The 20,086-nt window shown below is 39.4% G+C and overlaps 1 protein-coding gene across 2 annotated transcripts in view; it reads right to left on the reverse strand.

Annotated features, from left to right (window-relative positions):
* fhit (fragile histidine triad diadenosine triphosphatase) overlaps nucleotides 1-20,086 on the reverse strand; it is a 408,209-nt gene that overhangs the window by 382,606 nt on the left and 5,517 nt on the right. For both annotated transcript variants that reach the window (XM_080727799.1, XM_080727798.1), the window contains exon 3: nucleotides 11,195-11,289. The gene's annotated coding sequence lies outside the window, so the exon portion shown is untranslated. The remainder of the gene's footprint in view (nucleotides 1-11,194; nucleotides 11,290-20,086) is intronic.

The following is a 20,086-nucleotide window of genomic DNA, read 5'->3' on the forward strand; positions in this document are numbered from 1 at the left end:
CCACTTAAAACCCTCTATAATTGATAAAAAGTACTTATAATATACGTACTTGATACAGTTTTTTCACTCTAACAAATCTCTTTGCCAAAAGATTGCCGATCTACAAGCTCATACTTGATACAGTTTGTTTTCACTCTCTAACAAATCTCTTTGCCAAAAAAATAGCCGATCTACAAGCTCACAACGTGTCGCGTTGTGTTGCGACGCGTTGCGTTGCGACGCGTTGTGAGCTTGTAGATCGGCTATTTTTTGGCAAATGTTCCACCCCAGGATAATGGATTTTGATTATCGCGATAATATTGTAAATTGCGATTTCTTTTATCAAAATAATCGTGATCTGACATTTTCATATCGTCCCATTCCTAGCCACAATGCTGCGTATCAAAGTACTGTATAAGGGGCCATTAAATAAAAACAAGCAGGTGCAAAGACATGCATGTCAAGCAAAGCACCAACTGTGTCAGCAGCAGCCATAACACAATCTTTGCACAGCTTTGTACCCAGTAGCCCAAAGGCTAACGATGCTCAGCAGAGCCGAGACACATTTGTTTGTTTGATTGACGCTGCGATGCATTAAAAGAAGCTATGCTACCTATTTCTTTGTGTTAATGTTCCTTGTTTGATTATTCAACAAATAACCTGGTACACAAGAACCCCGACACTCTGACTCTGCCATATCCCTGCATATCGCAGATGATGATATATGTACAGAGTTGCATGTGAAAGATATATTAAGTATTGCATCAGGCAGTTGTATTTTGGAAATTATAGGCAATTATACAATATGGAGGTATTCATTCTTCTCCATGATATGATACAAAACAGAGTATTTCAACTGGAACACTGAGTTCTGAGAATACATCCATGCAGGTTACTCATGATGACGGTGCACAAGGAAATGAGGCTGCTGTTGCACTTGTTCCTGGTTCAGTTCCAGTTAATGATAATTAACTTTCTACCAAGAGAATGTATTTTTAGTTACCCAGGAAATGTGTCAAGGCACTGCCTTACAACAGCCGTGGAAGAACTGTGATGATGATTATGATGACAACAATGATGATTATCCCAAACTGGTATTGAGATATTCAAAGCTAACGGTACGGTACCGTACTTGGCATGTTTACGCTGAAATCGTGAACACACATCATGCCTGTTATTGTTGGAAAAAGCACCAGATGAGCAATAATTACATCTGCTCTGCTTCTTGCGTCAAACATTTCCAGAGCCCTCAGATGTATCATAAAGGGGAACCGGCCTGTTTCAGAGGGCCTAGTTAAATCAGCTAAATCAGCATAACAAACAGAATTAATAGTAAAACACAATCAACGCTCGTGTCTTACGGGTGACATGACTGAAAAGCTAGCTGGCTGCCATATGTGTGGCTTCACCAGCCAAGGCAAATAAAGCATCGCAGGCGGGTCCAGATCCGTGTAGGTACTGAGGAATGCTGGTCCAATCAAACAGCTGTCGACTTTATGCCGATGCGCTGTGGGGCGAGTTGGAACAGATGCGGAGGTGACACTATAGCGGCGGATTAGAAACAATAATCCCCCAAGAGAACTTTGGTGAATTCAGCAACAGCTGCTTTGTTATCCCCGCTAGCACTGCCACTGACTGAAATCAGCAGCGATCGATTAATCGATCGATATTTATTTATTATAGTGTCCTGCACCACTTGGTGCAGGAAAATGGATTTTACTGTGTAATGTTTAATTAAAAAATATTTGCAAACTTTGTGTCAACCTGCTAATCAGATCTTGAATTGAAAGCATACTTACTGGTATTCATCAAAACGGACTCACTGAAATGCTATACTGTAGCCTAGGTTTAAAATTAATCTGCTCAGGAGGCACTCATTAAGTATAATAAAGGCATCTCTTTCACACCATTTCTTGTATTGTTATATTCTTCAAAATGTGGGTTTTCATGAATTCATGGCATTGTATGTTAGCTAAGGTTTTCTAAATGTATTCAGAAATACGGAAAAGAGGGTATTGAGAGAGGGTACTGAAGCCAAAAAACAATTGACTAACAGCCTTGTCGCTAGAGGGGCCTAAAACCAGACATGGTCAAATAACGAGATGGCTTACCTGAGGAAGCTGTGGATATGGATATCAAGTTACTAGGTGGTGTGCAGTTTATGATCGATGTCATTTTGAATTACATCATTTTTAACGTCAGTATGCAAAAATGAAGTTGGGGACATACGTGCATATTTGGGTGAATAGTTGGGGGACATAAAGAAAATGCAGTTCCTGTAGTACTTTCACTTCATTAAGGACAGGAGTTACATGCAGTAGTATCTCCATATCTGGGCAAAATGTGGGGGGGACATACAGTACATACGGACACACACACAGGAACTGAACATAATCTACATGCTTATGGCTATACAGGTAATGGAGTCATCAAAATTCCCCTTGTCATAATCTCTACACCACTAAGATACCCAATGTATCTGACGAAATACTTCCAAAACGTCAAGGATGTCCAGAATTACAACACCAGAGGCAGCGCCACAAACCATGTTCAACCCAGAGTCGACTCAAACAAAGGGTCAAATTTGTTCTTCTGCTATACCACTAAAATGTGGAACGCCCTACCGAAGGCCTTAAAGGAGTGTAAATCCCAAACTTCCTTTAAAACCGCTCTGAAAAACCACTTACAGGCGGCTGCCAGTCAAAATTGGTAACAATACCCTCCCCCTGACCCTTCTTTGTAAATATATTTTATTTTTACAGAGTTTCCTTTTAGTTGACCTCGTACCAGCGAACTGTGCTGTCATGAAACTGTACCTTTCCCTATGCAAACTTCTAATAAATACTTCAATCAATCAATCTAGTAGTGCCTTATTATGTGCATTTCCCACAAAAATAAAATCACTATTATAATATTATAAACCACTATTATCATAGCTTCATAGACTTGTTTATTATCAGTGCTGTGTAAAATGAATGTTTGTTTGTTTGTTTGTTTGTTTACACATTATATTTTCTATTGGATGTATGTTAACCTCTCTGCTGTTTTCTCCAAATCTCGCTGTGAGCTTGTAATCTGCAATTCTTTGGAAAATAGGGATGAATAGTGGTTCTAGGATTGGAATGGGTTAATTAAAAATATCACTATCACACAAAGATTTGGCTGTAGTAACTCTTGATGACCCCTAGGGGTCCTGGACTCCCTGTTGAAGACCGCTGCTTATAACCATTGTTGCCCATTGCCAAAATGCAATGCTTCACAAGAACCCTGTACATGTGGTGTACAACAAGACAACATTAAGATGTATTCACACAGAAGAAGGAAGAAGGCATGGCAGACGTCTTCATTGGTGTAAAGTACTGTACCTAAGTACAATTTTGAGGTACCGGTATTTGTACTTTACATGAGTATTTCCAATTTCCAATACTTTGACTTCTACTCCACTACATCTCAGATCAAAATATTGTACCTTTACTCCACTACATTTATTTGAAAACTTTATGTACTAGTTACTTTGCAGATATAAATAATAATATTATAAAACATATAAATCGCTTTATCGTTTTATACCTGAAAATAGCAGATCTACAAGCTCACAACGTGTTGCGATGTGAGCTTGTAGATCTTCTATTTTCAAACATTTTGTACTTTTACTTTTGGTACTTTTATGCCAATAATTTCATACTTTTACTTGTGTACATTTTGAATTCCAGACTTTTACTTGTAACAGAGTATTTCTATATTGCAGTATTGATACTTTTACTTAAGTAAAACAGTACAAAAGCGAGTACCTTTTCCAACACTGGAGGCCTGTAACCACAGATACCTTTCAGCTCCAGTTATACTTAGTTATTACTGTATGTACCTGCTTGCAGACAACACATAATTACCTCAAATACAATACAGACAATGGGCTTCTAAGGGAAATATACCAAATTGTCTTCCCAGCAAGACCAGTACTACAAATTGGACCACATTTGCATTGTCAAACCTGTTGACACACAATATGAAGTCAATGAGGTCACAGCACTAGAAAAAAAGAATTGATTTCAAGCCCGACAGTAGGCTTGAAGTGCAGGTTTGCTCAAGGAGGTTGTTTGTGAGGTGCTGTAGGACGGATAAATGACACTAATGCATATCTTATGGGCCCACTATGGGCCCAAACCCAGAAAACAACATCACACAGCAATGTTTTGCGAGCTTGAAGATCTTTAGATATTTGGTACGCACGGCACACAACTAAATGAGGCATACACTCATCAGTTAACATGCATAGCAGCGACAACTTTCAATTGCTTGAAATGCCACCTCATTTGTAGAATGTAAGTGTTGTGTTCAGATCGAATGGATTTTGATTGCAATCAATGTGTGCGCATTGTGAACCGTCCTAGGCACCTAATCCAAACAATGCAAAAAGGAAACACCTGCACCGTTACTACTTTGAGTTGGTCTTAAAGGACACATTTGTTTTTTTTACAACAAGGGTTTTAGATTGTAAAAGAGAAAAGAAAAGATGAGTGTTAAAATGCTTTCATTTACTGCTTTCTATTGTTTTAGTGATTTGAACTATTTTGATTTCAGTGGGTGGGGGCAAGCGTACAAGTAGCTAAATATGTCTTTTAGACACAATAAGCCCATTCCCAAGATGCACATGGGCAGATGTGACTTATGGGGGCTAGTAGTGTTACTGTAAATAGTTATACAAAAATTGCCAGCTTATTGTCTAAAAAGACATATTTAGTCACTTGTATGCATGTCCTACCCACTGAAATCAAAATCATAAATCACTAAAATCGCTAAAACGATAGAAAGCAGTAAACATTTTAACACTCATCTTTTATTTTCTCTAATTAAAAGCTAAAATAAAATATGAAATATGAAGGGGAAAAAAATCCTTTTACTTGAAGCACAAAGTCTAGCATTGCTTGCGTCAGACCACACCAGAGAGAGTACACCTTTTACATAGAGTAGTTTAAAAGAACCACCATATCACAAGGAAAGCTGGATTCATCAGGTTTAATCCATCTTGCACTGTCTCTTTTGTGTTCGGAGCAATTATGGCTGTAGCTGTGGCCATATCTTGGTGCCAGCTAAAGTAGCAGCCTTGCCAGGTACATAAAGCATAGAGGCAAGTTGAAAAGCACACCTATACTGTATTGGTGAGTTGCTGGCTATGAACTATAACAACAGCAAGAGCTTGAAGATGCACACTCAAAATCTGTGCTGTATTTATAAACAGATGGTCCCCCAAGTAGGTTAAAAGATAGGGCATTGGCAATCGCTGTTACTTCCATAGGATGATCTGAGAATATACATACTGTACAGTATGTTCGTCAAATCCTGCTTCCCACTGCTAAACCTCCAAATAAACTGCATCAAAAATAGCCATTTATAAAAGTGAAAATACGAGTCAAGAACCAAACCAAGATGAAGAATACCGGTAGGAATAAAATAAAATAATGAGCTTAGATTCTGCCACTTCTCTGAATGAGTGAATATGTAGTCCATTAATAAATATAAATGTACAGTAAATAAGGATATGAATGAATATATGAATGAACAGGCATCTATGGCAAATTAATTAATACATATATACGGATGGATGTATGTATGGTCTAAAAACTGTATTATCCACTAAGGCTGCAACAATGAATCGATTAAATTGATAAAAATCGATGACTAAAATTGTTGCCAACTAATTTCATTATCGATTTTTATCTGCAACGAATCGCAGATTTTTTTCACATATTAAATGTAGCTTATTGCTACTATGAGCCAGCTCTCTTCCCGTAGGCTACTATTTGAGTGACCGCAGCGCATATCACAACAAAGTTGTGGGCGCGTCCACAATGCACAATGGCCACGTCCAGTGCAGTACCGCCTCGTGATCACCCCAAAACATATAAAAGCTGGGAGCATGTCACGCTTAACAAAGCAAAACAAACCATGACTTGCACAGGCAGACTTTGCTTGGCACGGGAGCACAAGCACAATGAACGAGCATATGAGGAGAAAGCACATGAGTGTTGGAGTTGGTTGAAGAATCGCCCAGTGGTGGAAGATATTTTACTCAGATATTTTTACTTACTAGCAGTAAAATACCACAATATAAAAATACTCTGTTGCAAGTAAAAGGCCTGAGTTCAAAATGTTACTTGAGTAAAAGTACAAAAGTATCGTCATCAAAATATACTTAAAGTACCAAAAGCTCGTGTCGCATCACTTGTAAATGTGTTATTTTCAAATATCCTATGTATAAAATAGGGCTAAATAGGGCTAATGTATGTTTTATAAATTAATATTTTATATCTCCAAAGTAACTAGTAACTTGATTTTTCAAATAATTGTAGTGGAGTAAAAGTACAATAAGTACAATATACAACTTTAAATAACCCAGTTAAGTAAAAGAAATACCCAAAAATTGTGTTTAAGTATACAATACTTGAGTAAATGTACTTAATTACTTTAAAAACATTAAAGCCAAGACTATATCTAGAGGGGTAGGCAACCTGCTTAATAAAATAATACTTAATTATTGCAGAAGTCATAGTTATTCTTACATTCTCTTATTGGAAAAAAAGTGTGCCTATACACCAGATAGAAATAAGAAACTAAATATTGAAGGAAAATAAAGAATATATGAATGCTTGGATACATTGTTTGCTTTCACCACCAACACTTGATCTGCTTTGAGAAATTAGCAAACAATAAAATTAAATAATAGAACAGTTATATTGAAAGACCAGAAAAGGCACAAATGAATGAATGAAGCAAATATCTTTTTTGCGTCTCCAAAAAGATTTTTATTACATTTTTGGGCCAAAGATTTCTCTTTTGATAATAAAGGTTGCCTACCCCTGATCTAGACGATATATCTACACCAGTATACCTGCGTGCAGGATTAAAGAATCAAGAACATGAAATGACTAGAACAGTGTTTCTCATTCTCAAACAACTAGATTTCAAGGTCTGCCCTTAACTCTGGCAGTGTTCAAATGGAACCAAGGTACTTAAAAGTACAGTTCACACAGTCAAGAAAGCTTTAATAAAATATTATTTCTGAAGGAGGAATTCATTTTTATTGTCTTTATTGTTGGTTAGAAAATGCCTAAAACAACTTCAAGCTAAGTAATAGCAAAAAAGTGCCATTATCCGATTAAACGATTAATCGTTTAAATAATCGTCCGATGAATCGATCATGAAAATAATCTGAAAATAAAAGTTGCAGCCTTATTATCCACACTGGGTATGAATGAATATACGGATAGACTATCAACAATGAATATATTAATAATATACACACACACACACACACACACACACGCGCACACGCACACACGCGCACGCACACACACACACACACACACACACACACACACACACACACACACACACACACACACACACACACACACACACACACACCCCGTTGTGTACATGGAGCAGATGACAAGCATGCAGAGTCTCCGAGAACATATTCGATTGACAAATATGAGACGTGTTCCGGACAAAAGTCAACTAATATTGCACTTCCTCTTTCCCTTGCAATTTGGCTTGATTTCTATTCAGAAAGGTCAGGAAACATGAGTGCTGTTTGGAAACACATTGATGTGAATTAACAAGCAAAGACAGCAAGGACACCAGCATGATGGAAACGTTATGAGAAACAAGGAAGAAGGGAGAACAAACATAGGGCTATAACTGATCACACAGAAAGCACTAGAATGTCATCTCAGTCACATCTCCACTACTTTGAGTCAATCATGGATGTATTATTAGGCATCAGAGCAAACTATCTACACGCTACAGTATATAGCACCTATTCCCTACACACAGAGTGGCTACCGTCAACTTACAAGACACATTATCGGTGTAATATAACATGAACGTATAAGAAGAAAAATAAAAACATTGCATGACAAACATTATTTGCCGTCACACAACTGCTCCCAATTTCAATATCACACAGATTCAATTTCAGGAGCACATGCAACCAAAGGGGTTTCAATTTTGAGCCTGGGGTTCAAAAACCTCTGGTGACTGACTGCCAACTGGTACATGAGTAACCAGCCCAGAACCATCTCTGGGGTTGAATTATATAAACATCTCTACCACAAGATGTTCCTGTCTTCCTCGACGGTCCACAGAACAGTGTTTTGCATGAACATCCTAACAAAAAAGAAAGGTGTGTTCACTCAACACACTTAACATATCCTTTTGCTAATAAATGTATGTTTGAGTGTCATTAACTCCCATGAGAGTTAACGACAATGCTCACCGTTGCAAGTTGGTGAATAAAGACACTTCTATAAACAGACTGATTTCTCAATACCAAGAACACAAAGAACGTCCTTGGGAAGAACGTACTCGTCATGAGACCAGAGCACGTGGAGCACCCGCTGGTCTAGTGGTCCAGGTGCATTCCACATAATAGGCTCTGTTGCCTGACAGCATGTTGCGGGTTCGAGTCCCGATCCTGACGACCTTTGCTGCGTGTCACTCCCCATCTCTCTCCCCATTTTACTGTCCTATCAATAAAGGCATAAAAGCCACCCCCCCAGAAAAAGAGACCAGAGCACTCATCTTGGTAGTTTCAGACAGACGGGGGCTGCAGGGTTAGTGTCTGAATGGGGGGATGTCTGAATGGCAGCATGTCTGGATGCACCTCAGACAGACTTGTTACCAGTGTTAATTTAGTTGGCTAAGACTAAGACTAAAAGACTAAGATTTTTGATATTTAGTCCTAAGATTAAGACTAAGACTAAACAATTTCAGAAGACCAGTCTAAGACTAAATGGTGTGTTATTCAAAAGACTAAGACTAAATTTGAATTAGCTGAAGAAATTAACACTGCTTGTTACCAGCAGTTATAACTTGTTTTAATGAACACAAACTATGTCACAAAACGAGAGAGGGCGAGATCATTTAGCGACCTACAACCGGGTTGCAACGTGGTCGGTAGTTTTCAGCGACCGGGTCGCTAAAGCGTCCGACCGGGCCGGTAAATCACCGACCGTGCTGCTAAAGCGTCCGACCGGGTCGCTAAATCACCGACCGTGCCGCTAAAGCGAGCGACCGGGTCGCTAAATCGAACGACCGGGACGCTAAATCCACGGACCGGGTCGCTAAATGCACCAACCGGGACGCTAAATCCACGACTGGGTAGGTAAATCCACCGACCGGTGGTCGCTTATCCACCGACCACCGGGCTACTAACCCTAACCCTAACCCTAAACCTAACCTCAGTAACCTTACCTCAGTAGGCTAACCTGCCGACGCAACCTCCCGACCGGGTCGCTAAATCACCGACCGTGCCGCTAAAGCGAGCGACCGGGTCGCTAAATCGACCGACCAGGGTGCAAAATCTTCCGACCGGGTCGCTAGATCTACCAACCGGGTCGCTAAATCTACCAACCTAAAACTGAAGGCAGGTTGGTAGATTTAGCGACCCGGTCGTCGATTTAGCCGCGCGGTCGGTGATTTACCGGGCCGGTCGGTTGATTTAGCGACCCGGTCGCTCCATTTAGCAACCCGGTCACTGAAAACTACCGACCATGTTGCGACCCGGTTGTAGGTCGCTAAATGATCTCGCTCTTACTGCAAAAAACGCGTCACATAGGCCCCACTACGTCACGTTTTACTACACGGAAGAAGGGGTGAAAATGCTTCATGCGCTGGGTGAGCAACTCAATGCAAGTGGACGGGCGGGGATATCCGGTGTCCTCTCTATTCTTATAACTATGTGCTATGATAGTTTAAAAGATTATATACAAAGTTGAGGTTATATTTCAAACAGTTTGAGCATGTAACCATAATGGATAGCCTATGTTGTTATTGAACATAGATTTGTTTGAACAATCTTCTTCTGAGTTATGCCATGTTAAAGAAAGAAGAAAGTAGTCATGTTGTTGTGCCTAATTTTCCATCATACGATGGTGTCCCGCACTGAAAATAGCAAATCTATCTACAAGCTCACAGTCACAATGCCTCGCATACGGAATTAATTGGGATCTTCTAGATCTGTGTCTGAAATTAGGAGACTAAATGCAAGACACGACAATCTCATCTTATGGAAATACCCGACTCGTATTGTCTTTTTCTTCTTCGTCTTCTTAGGTTTGAGTCAGTGCATTATTATCAGGCCCAGGCAGTGCTCGGGCTTCAACTCACTCGGGACCCATTTTCACCTCCTAATTAATTTATTTCATGTCTGTTCAGATTCCATATCTGACCCTATTTTATATTCAACTCATTGCATTGATTGTGAAAGTCACTGTTGTATGGGTTAGTGATCATAGGCATACATCAAAGGCATATAAAGCCTTTGTCTAATTCATTCACATATTGGGAAGCGCAGACTATCCATGCGTTCATTCATGACAAATATTGCTTTATTACACTGCATATTGTTGACGTTTACCGTGTGATCAATAGTAGAAGAATTGTTTTATAAGGTGATCATTACAATTACATCATTCTGTGGATCAGTCGACGACCCTGACTCAAAAAGATACATCTATCTCACATCCTTGACAGTATGACGGGTTTATTAACAACTGAAAAGAAAAGTTCTTATACAACTATGATCTGTTCATGGTACACCAATGTGCCAATTATCAGAACTGCATGACTGCAGCACAGCAGTCTTCAATATCGTGGCAGTTGATAGTCAGGTATACAGGGATGTGACATATTATCTCCTCTCTGCTCTGTTGGTGATATTTTTTCTCACCAGATTGCCAAAAAAAGAAACTGAAAAAGAAAAAAAAAAAAAAAAAAAAACTAAAGGAGGCCCTCAAAGCGCCACCTTTATACGCGTGTAAATTACATCAGTGCTTTTCAAAGTGGGGTCCGGGCCGGGTTTACTATGCAAGTGTAAGAGTTTCCAAATGAGTATGGTAGGTAAGTAAATAGGCAACATTCTCCAGCATTATTTGCTAGGCAAAACCTTTCCCTAGTATGTGAGCTCCATGCTGCAAGACCTATCCGGAGACATTGAACAGTAAGCACTGCCTTTATTAGGCCAATGCACAAGGCAGTTTGCATTGAGGAAGGACGTGGTATGTATACAGGCAACACTACTTTTGCTGCTGTTTGCTCTAACTGTAATCAACTTGGTTCATCCCACCCTCCCTGGCTCAAAAATAGACAGGTTGGTGGAAAATCAATGGTTGAGTCGGTTTTATTGTCAGAGCGATGCAGTAAATACACTTACCTTCAACCTCGCCTGCTTCCCACGGCCTCACACAGATGGGTAATTAGAGAGGGATGAAGGGACGGTTGGAAGCGAGAGAGAGAGTAGTATGAAGTCTGGGGGCAGAGGGAATAGAAAATAACAAGACAAGTTTAATTACTGCAGGGCATCAAGGTGCAATAAGACTCCTCTGTTATGTTGCGATCAAACATGTGGGTCGTGAGCTGGGACGTTCCCCTCAATGATTACGGATCAGAATCCATGCAGGAGAGATGTTCTCCGACAGAGTGCCACTTTGCTATTAACAAAGCCAGGAGTCACAGTTAAGCAACTTCAAATCAAATGCAGTCAGCATTACCTGCACCACCCCGGAGGTACTGTACCTCTACCTGCATGAGTAAACCGAAAGTACACAAATTAAAGCTGACTGTTACATTTTATCAGTGACCATTATCCACTATTCTACTTGCAAATAAATGTTTTAACTTGCTGTAGGCTACATAGAGAGTATATTTGAGAATACTCAATAAGTGGATGTTTCCCTTGGCCTGCAGATTATGGTTTGTCATCATGTGACCAAATCAAGTAATGAAGTACTTCAAGAAACCAGTCATCTACGGTGAGTAACTTAAGTTGAAGCTTGTATTGGAGAACAGCGTATTAATTAATATTCCAAGTCAATAACCTTGCACTTGCCAGCATATTAAATCAAGTTGCAACAGATGTGTTTGTTTTGTCCAGAGCTAGCGCAGTAGATGCTGGTTGTAGCTGGTTGGTAAAGCTTTCCAAACGTAGCAACGCGCGCAGTGAATTCCCTCTATTATTTCCAAAGCGTGTGAATCCTAAAAGGCAAGGCAACCTTGAGCCACGTGACATGAGACACCGCCGAGCGAGCGGCAGCGAGCGAGTCGCTGTGTCGAGCGTTGCGAAATCTTTGTGTGATAGGATATTTCTTTTAAAATGAACAACTTGAACCCTCACATCCCTATTCTGAGAAGAACTTAAGCCAAGCGTTTGCGAGGCGTTGAGAGCTTGTAGATCTTCTATTTTTGGCGAACAGGTTCAGTGTAGAGGTAAAAAAAAGTACAAAGTGAAAGGTCAAGTTTAAAGTAACGACTTAATTTAAGTGGTTAATTAAGTGGTCAAAAGTCTGAAAAAAACACATTAACACTAATCTAACAGACTGATGACAGTGCTGTCATACAAGTTTATGAATCTATGAAATCAATGAAAATCACACATTTATACAATATGCAGAGGGGGTCCCTGCTTCATGTCTCTCTCAGTTAAGGGGTCCTTGGCCTGAAAACATTGAAGACCCCTGTCCTAGGGGAAACAGTGAAGATGTAAAGTAGGAAGTACCTTAAACCCTACACTCTATTGAGTCTATACATGACCCCCTTATGTTATTCCAAAATTCCAAATATATATATAAAAAAAAGGCAAGCTCAAAAGTTAAAAACGCATGTCAATCCGTATCAGCAATCATACAGCTAATGGGCCTCATTCACAAAGCTCTATTAACATTTCTAAAATATTTTACTCCTAATTAAAGACCAAGATCGGATTCATGAAAGGGTGCGAGCGTCTCAGAGCAGACTTGAGTTTGTGCATACGAAGTTATACCCGGCGTCCCAATTTTGGTCATTTCATTATAAGCATCCTATAGAGCATTTTTTAGTTCTAAAAAATGGTTGTGTAGTTTATATTTACTTGTTTTTATTTCATTGTAATGTATATTGTATTGTTTTGTTCATTGTATAATAATGTTCTTTTCATATATTGAAGCGTATTATATACATACAGTAATAAAACAATATCTACCAAATGTTTTGGTTTATTTTTATTAATTTCCTTTCTTAAAAGATAAATGTTCTCACTTCTCAAACAAAAGCTTGAAAAATCTAATCTATGTTTTGCAAAATGATTTCAGGATTTAGCTAACTAAAACATGGTTATCAGTGGTCTAGGGCCTGGCATCTAGTCGGGCTCTAAATATGATTAACAGACACCACAGTGAACGAGAGAGACAAAATAATAAAATATCATAATGACAGCTCAACGAGGAACAACATTCCTTTTTATGACAAAATGAACTCCAAAGCAGCATGGCAGTATGACCTTTTAGCACCTGGGTACAAACTCCCTTCAATGTTGTTTGCATCTTTTTTTATGAAAAGTTCCTGTAAAGTGGCACTTGGATTTAACTGTCCCGCTCTCTTTAACACACACATCCCAGTAGAACATGAGGCCAAATAACCTCAAAACAGCATTGTTTTTTTTCATCGCCACATTGATGAAAAACACATGAGGCAATGGAAGTTGTAGTGTCAGTGATGGACTAGCAAAGAGCCGTTATAACCAGAGCCTTAGCCTCGCTCTTAACCTCCCTAAGGAGGGCCCCTTGCCTGCCATCCGCTCCATCACTTTACCCTTCCATGCCCACAGAGAGGCTCCCATGGGTGAGGAGGAGGCGCCGGGATGCTGATAGTGACAGTAATTAAAAGGGTTGATTAGAGTGACGGAAGGAGGACACCCAGGGAGAAAACTAGATTCTGAAGAGGGGGGCCGAGTGAAAGCAAGGAGAGAGAGAGAGAGAGAGAGAGAGAGATGGAGAGCATTGTGAGCAGATATCACGTCAGATCAGTCCTCGAGTAAGAGGGATAGCCTTTTTTTTTTGTCCTCAGTCACTTCAATATTGGTTGGGTGGAATCTCAGGAGCGCCGCCATCATGAAAGACCCAGAATGAACTGTAATTTTTCAGAGTCAAGGATGTTGCCTCTATTGAGTGTGTTCGTGTTAAAGAGAAGAACAGGGTCTGTAGGAGACACTTGCTTAAACAGAGGAACGTTTTCCGCGCCATATAATCTGTATTGTAGGGTTAAGGTGCATACCAAATAGACGCAATGCTCTGATCAGCTAGTCCCCAGTTCGACTCCCAGGGCCAAATGGACCACTTGCTGTATGGAAGGGGTGTCCAAAGTGCGGCCCGGGGGCCAAATGCAGCACGATGACAAGTTTTATACGGCCCGCGGCTTCATTCCTAAATTGTGCTATAAACAGCCCGCCAGCACTGTCAAACAAGAATATTTTATAGTATAATTTGTCAGTATTCCTTGTTCCCTGCTGTCTCATTCTGAAGGGCTCAAAGAAAGGCTATTTTGTTGTATTTTTTACATAACTTGCATTGGTAATGCAAGTTATTTGTGTTTTTTCATTTTTTTTTTCAGACAGCACACGCCTGACAAAAGACAGTTGATATTAAATATTGATCGATAGATAGTTGATAGTTAAAATATAGAAAATATAGCAATTGTGATGCATATGTACGTATGTGACTTTGTTATGGTTTTGATTAATTGATTGATTATTTTATTAGACAAAAATGGAGAACAGTACAAGTATAGTCAATACAAGTCAAATGTAGTGTAACAGTACGAGTACAGTTAAACACCCTGCCTAAAAGGAACATCCCAAATAAGACCTTTTACGGTCTTTTTTACGTTGGAAGCCCTCTGTATTTAATTCATGGACATAATAAATAGCAAGCAAAGAAAACATTCAATAATATCGCCCGTCTCTGGTCCGTACATTTTGTCAGGCCCTTGGCTGTTAATATTTTCTAATGTGACCCCCTTTGAAAAAAGTTTGGACACCCCTGCTTTATGGTGTTCCCCCATTATCTCTCCGTATTTCCATATTGGTTCTCTCTTCACAAAATATGTCTTTGGGAAGAAAAGACACCTTGACTGACAAACATGATGTGTTCCCTGGTATATTCTAATTACCTCTAGAGCAGTGGTTCTCAAACTTTGGTACGTGTACCACTGGTGGTACATGGGCACCCCTGGTGGTACATGGGCACCCCTCTGGTGGTATTCTGGTGAGTTTCCCAAAAATAAGAAGAAATGCATAAGTGGAGTGAAATATTTATATTATACTACAGGTAGTTCTTCTGACCAAGCAATTGATTGAAATAGGCTCTCCAGCCGTGCTGAAATGAGCATGAGGGCACACCTAGCCGTTAATAGAGGATTTGAGAACGGATGAATCACATTAGAAATATCATCAGTTTGCATGGGAAGTTCACAGTTAGATAAATCTGTTTGATGACCCAGTCATCAAATCATTGGCTTAGAAATGCAACAAAAACTAAAAAGTCTCCATGAATTCAAGGAAAAAATTGGCCAACTGTGTTAACTGCGCATACTGTATATGGGGTGGGTCTACGCACCTGTATTTTAACATACCGGTATATGGTGGTACTTGGAGAGACACATATTTTCTGAGGTGGTACTTGGCGTAAAAAGTTTGAGAACCACTGCTCTAGAGTGACATGCTTGCTCTTGGTCAGAGAAATGTCAGTGACAGGGCATCATTCATCGGATGATGAGCCACTCAAGGTCATTCAGCATCCAGAACCATGCTGCCTCAGGTGGAGTTCTATTGGAGTAAATCCAGCAACTAGACTGCTGCCTCTATCCGGCTTTTCATCTGTCAAGGATGCCAAATGTTACCGACGTAAACTTTCATGCAGGTCATTGCTGTTAAGGACCTTAAACTTTAGGGGAACAAAATATAAAACAATAAACTAAAAATAATAATAATAGCCTACACCAGTGCTTATAAGTAACTGTGTTTTTGTAATGAAAGCAATACTGCAGCACTTCTGAAATCAAACTCATACAAAGTGCTATGCAACACTAGCCTGGTCTCTGGTCTGGAAGCAGGCTAATGCAACACTGAAATGTGTAAACAAGACTAGGAAGCTATTTGACTAATTCGTTTTACTCACTTAAAGCTTATGGGCTTTTTAGAGGTGTGAATAGCAGTATGTACTGTACATGTGTCACCGGGACACACACTCCTCACCTAGACTGAGTGGCAAAACATTGAGCAGCATGGAGCATTGGAGTTTGGAAGTGCTCGTTGGAAATCACTCAAGCTTGCTTCTTCAAAACATGTGACTTCCATAGGGAATGAATTGGACGCTGCTCTTCCCCCCGCCTCCCCCAAGGGCAAGCATGAAGCAGGCACTTTAACTGTGTGTCGGTGGCCTTAGCTCTCTTTCTGATTCATCACATTAACTGTTCCATATACATTATAGATTATAAACCAAATAAATAATGAATCAGTGAGTTCATATTTGGATGCCAAACAGAAGAATAAAAATCAATAAGCTGTACATTGCAGCAATACACCCTATAGGATGCTAGGTCAACAATGGCCTGGCATCTATCTACATAACATACTATCTAAATTATATTTTAGCCTTTGCAAGGTCGTTGAGGCTAGGGAAAGTGCTACGGTAAATGCTACGGGCTGAGGTGGAGTCTGTACAAGCTAACAACAGCGTGTAGGTCTGTTATTTTCGGTACCACCATACACTGAAGTATACATCGAGCTCAATGGTAGGTGTGGCAGTCAATAACTATCCTTTTTTTCATCTCCCCGCCAAATTAATTAAATCATTTATCCGAAATAATCTTGCGGCCCACTGGCAATCAGCCCGCGGGCGACTGCTTGGGCACCCCTGCCATAGGGTTATGTGAGGGATAATGTCTTGCTCAGCGGTCATTATCAAGTGATAAAATTCCCGACAGGCTGATATGGCACCGACGCAGAGCGGAGGGGCCATATATCAGCCTGAAGGGATTTTTTCACTCGATGATGACCGCTTATTACACGGCTACTTAATAAATAAAGTAATAATTTTGACTAAAAACAAAACAAATTATTTCCTTAATTAAAGTAGTGAAAGTATTCCACAAGTGCAACACTGTCACCTTGGAAAACAAGGAAGTGATAGAGCGGACTGCGGTCTGTTATCAAGAGATTATTTCAGCGATTGACCAATCAGAATCAAGCATTCAACCAAGCCGTGTAATAAAGGAGATAACGCTAGCTGCAGAATCCGACCCACGCTGGCTTCATTTGAGAGAAAAGGAAGGAAGAGGTAGAAAAACTAAAACGAGCACACTCAGTCCATCCAACAATTTCCAAAGTCCTTCTGGTACTTTTTAATTAATAAGGCACACACGGACGCGTTTTGGCATCAAGCCTTCCTCAGCGTGTATCAGAAAAAGAAAGAGGTCAGTGGCGTCCTTTGTACCACGGGGGAATAAGAAGGACAAGGACTTTAGCTGCCGTTTGTGCTTGTAAATAGCCAACACTGTCATTCTCAAAGAGACCTGACTTAATATTTTGAGAGCAGAAAAATGGTTAAAAAAAATAATTGTAAAAAAACAATTTCATAATAGGGGAAACAATGGAACCTTATCATTTGGAAAGCATACATTGCCTGTTATTTCCCCCCCCCCCCCTTTATTATCGATAATGACAAAGCCTAATGAGTTGGCATGGCCATATAAGAACAAAGGAGTTAACAATATGACATTCTGCCATATGCATGCCATGTGTATTAATATGCAGATACTTCTGTGCCAAGAGGACTCTTACAGAGCACTTATTGTTGGACTTCACAGAGATTGGCAGCTCTCCTGATTTTATCTCTTTTCTATGTGCGAAAATAGATCAACAAGATTCTCTCCTTTCTGATTCTAAATATTATAAACTAAATAATTAAGTGTCTGCATCAGTGAATTCAGTTTATATTTGGATGCCAAGCAGCACACAATGTCACCTTAGCTTGAACAAAAGTCAGCTGAATAAGAAGTAAACATTTTTACAAAATGCAACAGAATTTTTACATGACGATGACATAGATCAGTGGTTACCAAACTGGGGGTCGGGACCCAAAATTATTTTGGGGGATCCCCAGATGATTAGCATAATGTGCAACATTGTTTTCTCACTCAACAGTAAACAAACCAACAGTTTAAGTTAGAGTACAAGTGAACTATGTATACAGGTATCTATCTACACATTTCTAAGGTTAAAATGTAATGACTTTTAAGACCTTTTTAAAATACCAAATTGGACAAATTGTCAAATATTACATAAGAAATAGGCAAACATTGTGAAAATAGCCGATCTACAAGCTCATACATACTGTATAGTGCAAGGCGTTGTGATATTTATCTGTGGAACCCAGTCAAACTAAATGTAATAGCCTACCTACCCTGACAAGTGCTTGACAGGTTGGGGGGGGGCAGTCCCCAGTTCAAATCTGATTAACTTTACCCCCCAAAAAACTTCTCCCAAACTTTTTTGCTCGTGACCCAAAAAGAAATCAGGTGTTTGTCCAGGACCCAAACTATCTGATCGGGACTCTATCTGTTCAGGACCCAAACTAACCGATCTTCTATTTTCATTCATCTTTATTTTTAATTTATGGAATTTGTTTTAAAATGTATAAAAATATATATACTGTATATATATTTTTGGGAGGGGATAATCTTTTCATGACACACAAATGGGTCCCGACCCACTGCTTGTACAAGTCTGTGCCCCTCCCTCATTGAGAATGTTCTAATCTAGACACCACTGGGGACCATGCACAGGCACCCCGTCTAACGTGACCATGTATGAGTAATGAAGCTGCAAATATTGACTGTTCATTCGTGAATGAACATATTACAAGTCTGCCGTTCTAATATAATATTGTTCTGCGATAAATATTCATTAATATTTGCTTTTTGAACAGTACAGACCTTTAGAGTACAAGACAGATAGTCTACCAATATCACCACTTATCCATATAGTCATTATGGCGACAAATTGAAAATTGGGCCTTCCAAGATCTAATTCCCAATGATCATCATAATCCAATTAAAATAATTAATAGCATTTTCTCTCGCTCCCTTTTTTTCCTTGTGACCAAGTACAAGTAATGAGTACACGCTAATAAATGCAATCGGACAGGCTCCGTTGCATTTACGGCCTCCGGTTATGGAATCTAGACGTGATATGAAGGAATGTGGCATTTACTGAGGCTAATATTTCCTATCATTGCTCAGTGTAGCATGCACACCCACCAGCTGGGAGAAGATAATGCACAAACAGGATAATAGATTAGCTTTTCTCTTCTGTAATATATTTCTTTATGAAACAGTTTAAAAAAGCTACAGGGTGAAATATCAAATATAATCTTTCTTAATAATAACAGACAGAGATGGCAGACATATGCATAAACCGATGGTTGTCTTGAAGAAATATACAGTATATATAAAAAATGTAAAAGAAATTACTTTATGAAATGACTGCTCAATGTATCTGTAGCAAGTTCTCTTCTAAATGTGTAATACTGGGGTGTGTTTGCAGTGGTGGACAGTAACAAAGTACTGCACTTACTGTAAATATGTTTCTTGAGTATGTGTAGAATACTATGCTTGAGTATTTGTTATTGTATTTTCTTTTTTTTAACAAATATTGTATTTTGACTCCACTATTAAAACCATTTTAGATCCACTAGATTTTAAAAACACCTTCTAAATTCTGACCAACATTTTCTGAAAAACGTACTAAAAAATTACCAAATAACTATGCTGCTATACATTGCACATACTGTAGCAACAACAACCCCAAAAGGGGTTCCCGGATTGAAAGTTATACATATAGGGGTAGAGCTGTCACAATTACAAATTTAAACTGACAATTAATTGTCACAAAAATGATAGCGATTAACGATTTAATTGTGTTTTTGGCATTGAAGACTGGAACATATGAATCCAAACTTAATTTGGCCATTTAGGCTTCATAATCACAAACTGCACAGGGCAGATTAGTGACATATTTAATCATTTTATACTTTAAAAACATTTCTTGAAAATAGCGGAAATAGCTGATCTCCAAACGTACAACTCCTCACAAAGTGACTAATTGCGATTACAGAGACACCTGGAGGCTTGAAACCCAAAAGGGACTTCAGAGGTTTGAAGAACACCTGCTGCTTCAGTGGGACGAGAAGAGGGCCCACAGAAGAACAAACCAGGCTGAAAGACCTGCCACCTC

Source organism: Nannobrachium achirus (genome assembly GCF_963921795.1).
Source record: "Nannobrachium achirus genome assembly, chromosome: 6".
NCBI classification, from domain to species: domain Eukaryota; kingdom Metazoa; phylum Chordata; class Actinopteri; order Myctophiformes; family Myctophidae; genus Nannobrachium; species Nannobrachium achirus.